Here is a 6,897-nt window from a genome sequence, read left to right as displayed (position 1 = left end):
GAGAAACACTTCGAAGCATTACTTAACATAAAATCTCTAATTTTGAAAAGGCAAAAAACTACCTCTCCACACTACATTTAGTCTTCTCAAAAAAATCTCTTCTCCTATGTTACTGCGTTTACACATACGGCATTTTTCTCCAGATTGAAGGGCATACTGTGATGAGCAGTTGACCAGCAGCTCCAACAGATGAGAAAAATATCCTTCGGTCCATGACTTAAGTATTTTAAAATACATAGTTTACCGAAACGCCACACAGGTAAAGGTTGAGAGCATTGTACAAAGTTATCGTAGGTCAATAAATCTGCAAAACCCCTACCTCCATAAGGCAGATGGAATGATTCTGTATATGTCCTCCCGCGTTCGATTCGTTCTCCATGGAAATATGCAACCAAATAATCTATCCATATTTGCATCTCCGTTCTACTACATCCTTTAGGTGGTTGAGGAATATATTCTACATACTGTAATTGATCGATTTCACATCTTAATTCCCATCTTTTCATGATGATCTGTAATTGTTCGTTAATTACATATGTTCCAGGTGCTAACGGTAAGAGTAGGTCGTATCCATCATGCAAGCGCAAATCTCCAATGCCTTTCTATAATCATCCCAATTTTCGTAATATATCTGACCTAAGACTTGGGCTAGATTCATACGTTTACCTGCTCGTGATGGTCGCCCCATTTTTACCGCTTCGCTATTCAGCCACATGACGATTCCACGTCGATACATTTCTGGTAAGATCACATTGTCGTAGGGTTCCGGGCTGTGACTAAATAGATTCAATGGATCACTTATAATCCCTTTCTCGGTGATGACAAATCCATGACCTTCTCCAAAGGCAGACTCCAACTTTTCTAACACTTTGCTCGCGAACATATTGCACTATAACTTGTAGAGCCACCGACTGAAGACTAGTTGACCCGATGATATCTCACTAACAACTAAGTCCCTTTTATTCTACCGGGAGCTTAATCATTAATCTAGCCATAAAATTCTAATTTTACTCATTTCCTACTGCTAGATACTACTTAATTTATTCGAGCACCAGGTGTCAAGTGTAGCGTATTGTTTGTCAACAGTTTATGGAGGAGCCTTACCAGGAAATTTCAGTATTTAAGAAAAATCCACTCTAATAATAATTTATTTATTCATTAATATTTTTATATAAAGATACCAAAAAAAATAAATTTATTCACTACAGATTTACCCAATAACTACTGTTCTCCGAATATAACTCATCTACTTGCCTACTCCACGCCTGTTTTAATTCACTACCTCCTTTGTGTAACCGGCACCTTTCGTCATCATTTTCTAATGACTTGCGATGTTCCGCCAAGGAACACTCTAAAATTTGCACGAATACGTTCTTATACTGTTTAATTACGTGCAACGCCGTGCAGTAACGACAATCACGTACTTCTAATAACGGTACTTGGCACATTGCACAATATCCAAAGGTAAGTAGGTTATCTGTATTAAGACTACCATAATCGATCTTAAACAGATGCCGAATAAAGACATCATTACTTTAACTGACTGTTTGAGACGGACAATGAAGCAAATTTTGGCTCCTGAATAAATTATCTTTGGTATAGTGGTATATTCAGGATATTGAAACATCTCATTATTGCTTCTTAATGTAAAACGTCTGCCTCTGGCTTGTTGTTGTGCCATTGTGAGTCCCGGTATTACTGGACCAGCAGTGAGTATCGTATCTTTGTTACACTCTCTTTGCACAGTTCTTAAAATTCCGATGAATTGTTGTATAGTATATCCCCGATTAATTCATACATGTTGGTTGGCTGGAAGGTTTGCACTTTGTATCCGTATTCACTTGCTGTAATGTTCAACCAGCGACAAGCTCCCCAGCGATAAATGTGGAGTGGTTCGGGTGTCCTACAGGAGTTTTCACTAGTTTCAAATACTCCTAGAGGGTCTCGTTGCACAATACCTTCTTCGTTAAAGAGAAAACCGTGGCAAAATCCTCTTTCACTTATCACTTTGATGCAAACACACTGAGCGTATATTTTTTACTGAATTATATCAATTGCTTGCTCTGTTGTTTTCTATAGACTAGCCATATTCCTCTTTCTCTATTCGTTTTAATACTGATTTTTTCTAATTTCCTACGTCTCTCTTTCTACTTTTATGTTTCTAGATGATTACCATTTTACAGTCCACGACCTACTCTAGTGGTACTAGGAAAACTTTATTACCCACACCTGGCCTAATACTACGGATAACGTTCTCCCACAAAACCAAATATTTCATCGCGTTACTACCTATAATAAGTGCTAAAACTAGCCGGCTGACTTCCTCAACAACAGATATACTTATTTATTCTTTGGTATTTATTGATTCTGAGCTTTTAATACCTAATTGTTCCGATGAATCTTCTTTAAGTTCTTCATCATGGGTTGATTCTAATAGAGCTGGTAACATATTTTCATAGTCATGAACCTTCTTAGGAGGTATACGGGTTATCTCGTAAAACGGTGGCCCTGTAAAATTGTATCTAAAAACGGTATCTAATCTCCACATTGGTGTATATGTTTCGCTTACTGAAATGCTTCTTCTACTTTGTTTTTTGTTGACATAGCGATATACAATTAACATAATTAGAGAGCTTATAATTAAACATAAAATGGCAATCCTGCAGTCTGCTAGCAGTTTTGATTAGAAAATAATCTTCATTTGACTCAATTTAACATTACATTCATATAAAGTTTTGATTTTTGGCTTTATTAGCATGTTGAACTCACAAGATGCTTTATTATTTTCTATTAATTCGAAACTACATATTCTATAATATTTTACCATGTTACATAATTCAAAGACCCTTTCGCTCATAAAGAAATATGAGTTATTAGTTTCTGATACAACAATTTAATCATTGTGTGGTTCACTATATGCAGCGATTGACTTGTTTGTCTCAGATTGTTGAAAAACAGGAAAAGACATAATTTTGTACACAACAAACTGTTCCGCATCTATGAAAGGTAGTACTATTTCTACTATTAGTACTTTTTCATACATCATAAAATGTAACTGTGCTATATTTGCTGTATTAATACTGTTAGGTTTAACAATGGATTTTTAAAGTGATGTCTTTTCAATTTTATGTAGTAGTACATGAAATTGAAAAGAAAGAAAAATTAAAGAAGTAGCTTGTAACGTGTACATAGCTAATAAATATATGTTATATTTAATCATTTCAACCATTAATAACATAATTTCTTTGCCTTCGTGTTGTATTTCTTTGATGAGTGAAATTACTTTGTGGAAATTAGCGGCCTGATTATTGTCTTTTATTTTCGGGTTCCGTTTTAACAGTTGCACACATCTTTTTAGATAGTCAGTTTTCAAGTTTACTGATTTAATTTGTTTATTCAGGTCAAAGAAATAAGTGTTCGCTTCATCGCCCATAACATAAGATAGATCGTTTATACGCATATTAATTACTCTTTCTATAACTTTTTTAGTGTTACTCAATGCGTAACTGTTTTGAAAAGAAAAAGGTTTTCCTCCCCCCTTAATTTTTTCAACATGCAACGTGTTGACAAGACGATTCAGGAAATCGTTGACACGTTTATTATCTCTCAAATGATCCTTAACATGCTGTATAATTGAACTTGCGTCTATATAGGACACATTAACTTGTACGAAAATGCTATTTAAACTAGTTACTTGATTAGTAAGCACCTCGTTCCAAATGAAAATGTAATGCAGGTGAATGGTTGTTAGTAAACTCCAATTTTCACGAGTAAAGGCTATATGTACGTTCAATTTTATGAAACGCAATCCCTGGATTGTCTTCAGTCAGATGTACGACGATGTTTTCTTCTCGTCCCTTGACTGTCATAAATACGACAAGAAAATACAGGCAAATTGTTGCTTTTTTCATCTTGTTTGTTTTTTGTGTGTTCTGCAAACTGTAATTTAATATAGATAACAATTATTATTCAATAAATTATATTATTAATACAAGATTATGGGACCATTAACGTCAAATACACTATTGTTAATCCATGCTTGGCTTAGATCGTGTATTATCGTTATTACAAATTTTTCTTCAATAATACTCTTTTACAAATTTTACCTAATGATGAATCAAATACTTTATGTAATTAAAAAAAAGATCTTTGAATGTTTTGATATTGATTAATTGTTAATTCTGTTGTGTTTGCAATATTTTCTAATTCACTTAGATTGTTGCTAATTTATTTAGTGCGCAACTGCCTGCTGTAATGAACTATAAAATTTGTATTGATACATATATCTTTTTATGCCTTTGTTTAGGTATTCAACAAAACACATTGTTCTCTTTCTTCCATAGTGTTTGTTACTTCGTCTAACTGTAACTGAGCTAAATGGCCTGCAATCTTGTATGATTTTAATAAGTTTATGGCTCCTTTACAATAAAAGTTATACAAACGCCCGTATAATTTTTGTTGGCCACTGATCCCCGCTCGATATTATTTTATTCTTATCTCGTTTCCGTTCTTCCGTAGGAGTCCTAGCTAAATGGATAATTCAATTTGTAGGTGAATTCCACACTGCACCTATTATTTTGATAGACTATCCGAAAAGCGAATAGAGTGCGTATCCATGAATGATCGTATCGAGTATAAACTTTATCACACGAAAAAGCATAATTATAGAAATAATGCGTGTATTTACCGAACCAAAACTCATAAATTTTCCCCATAATTTCGACCATGTAGATTCAGCTAATTTCTCTAGCGCTTTTTCGTCAAGCATATGATAAAATGATAATTCTGCTCCGGGACGTCCATTTAATAATACACTTTTTGCTACTTTATGCAAAATCGCGGCTTATTCGTTTGGAAACATGATATATAGTTTTTTAATTTTTCAATATCTGACAAACTATCAATTCCGCTGTTAGTTATGTCGATGGGTGTTAGATATTTCCACGTTTGTTTTGTTTGAGGCTTTCAAACTCCTGATCCGTCATCAAAATAGATCGATCGTGGTAACATCTTGAACCATCCACTTCCCACCTTAAATATTACTGGTACTGTCTCATCACAGGCTGTTTCTGTACCAAAAAAGTTCAATATGTGCGTGCGCGGTGTCATAAACATAGGTCTTCCGTCGCGCTTTACAGGTAGTTCTAGATAGCACTCTGAAGAGTTTCTTGTGCGTACGTCTACCGGTAAGCACTTAATTATGTGAATGACCACGCCTGCGAGTAGGCTCATATAGCCTGGTCCGCTCATCAAATAATAGGTCAATAAATCCGGACTAATTGTCGCTATATTTAGTGCATTCATTATAACTTTCTTTTCTAATTCGCGTTATTGAAATAACACGTCGTAATATAGCTTTTGTAAGCTTTTTCTTGCGTGTTTTTCCAAGAAAAGTATCTTTACATTAAAATATGCAAATAACTTGATGTTTTTGATATTTTTATCTCTTATTGCCAGAAAGGTATGTTTATTTTCATCGTCAAGGATAAAAATTCTCGGATGTTCTGTTCTGGTTAAAACAAACCCGCATTTAGGAAATGCTGTAAGATCTTTAAATGCGAAGGACACTTCTTGTGTATCTAACATGTATAGTGGTCGCCTTTCGCTACCCTGTTCCATAACATTTTTTACGTATCCGGTTTGAAGTTCTGTGAACTTGTTTTCTTGACACTCGTGCATGGGTATGGGGCCCAAAAGGCGTAACTGAGAACGTTATCTACGAATTTATCGTCAATGAATTTGCAAATCGTACCTGTTGATAATGTGATTTTATTATTGTCTAGCGATATCGTTTCTCAGTGTTTCTGAAACGAAATTTTAACATAACCTGTCACAAAAACGTTTTGAAATTCGCCATATGGGTCATTATAATAGCCTGTGTTATTGCATCCACCCGTGCTACCGGCTAATCCTGTGAAAGTTGTAGCGTGTACTACTGAATTATTCACTAGATAAGGATTGAAAGAGGTGATCTCCTATAGATATTGATCTTTGTACAAGCATTCTTTCGCATTCGTCTCTTGATGTTTTGCATAAAAATTTTATTCTTCCTTATCCAACTTCCATATTATGATTATTATAGGCCCATCTCTTAGCGTCCCTATCTATTTCTATTTTGTAATAACGCACTCGCACCGATGAATATTCATTGAGTTGCAATAATGATACTTCGATCCCCGTAGAATTGACGATTTGTTATGGCAATTCGCAATCTGCAATATCTAGCAAAGAAAAAGTTGTAATATTTGCGAACTTCTGCTCGCAATTATAAGCAATGTAGGCCGTTGCCTTGGTGACAAGTTCCAAGATCAGTAGATAAGTTAGGAGACACACCATCTGTAAACAATAAATTTAAGTTATTCCTTAATAGGTCTTAATCAGATCATACAATTGAAACGATTGTCTATTAAATTTTGCGAAACGATTATTCGGTTGGCCTTATACAGGGTGATGAAAAACATATGTAACTAAGAATTCCATTCGATTCGTCTCGAAAAATTAATTCAAAATTGTGTTCTTAGTTTTTCGATTAAATAATTAGGTAATTAGATAATTAGCTTCAAAGGTCGGCCAATCAGCGCACAGCTTTAGAAGAACGGGCGCTTGGTGGCGAGCACGGAGCAGTGAGGGGGAGCCAGCGGCGCGCGCCGCCGCTGATTGTAAGCGGTGCTCAACCCAATCGTACAACACGGAACTCCCATGTCAACATACTGATATACGTATTCATTGATTCAACGCGTATCAATAAAAAGAACGGTTCAATACCGATTGACTAATAACAATGATGCACGTGAAAGCTTTTGTGTTCATTTTGCGAAATAGGTTATTTAGCATTCGTGGTCGTCGAATTCCAACTCGCTGTCTTACTTAAGAATTAAGTTCATTTAATGCTGAAAA

The sequence above is a fragment of the Phymastichus coffea genome, unplaced genomic scaffold, assembly GCF_024137745.1.
Source record: "Phymastichus coffea isolate CEN01 unplaced genomic scaffold, Cenicafe_Pcof_1.1 PCOF00006, whole genome shotgun sequence".
Classification (NCBI taxonomy): domain Eukaryota; kingdom Metazoa; phylum Arthropoda; class Insecta; order Hymenoptera; family Eulophidae; genus Phymastichus; species Phymastichus coffea.
This window is presented reverse-complemented; position numbering follows the sequence as displayed.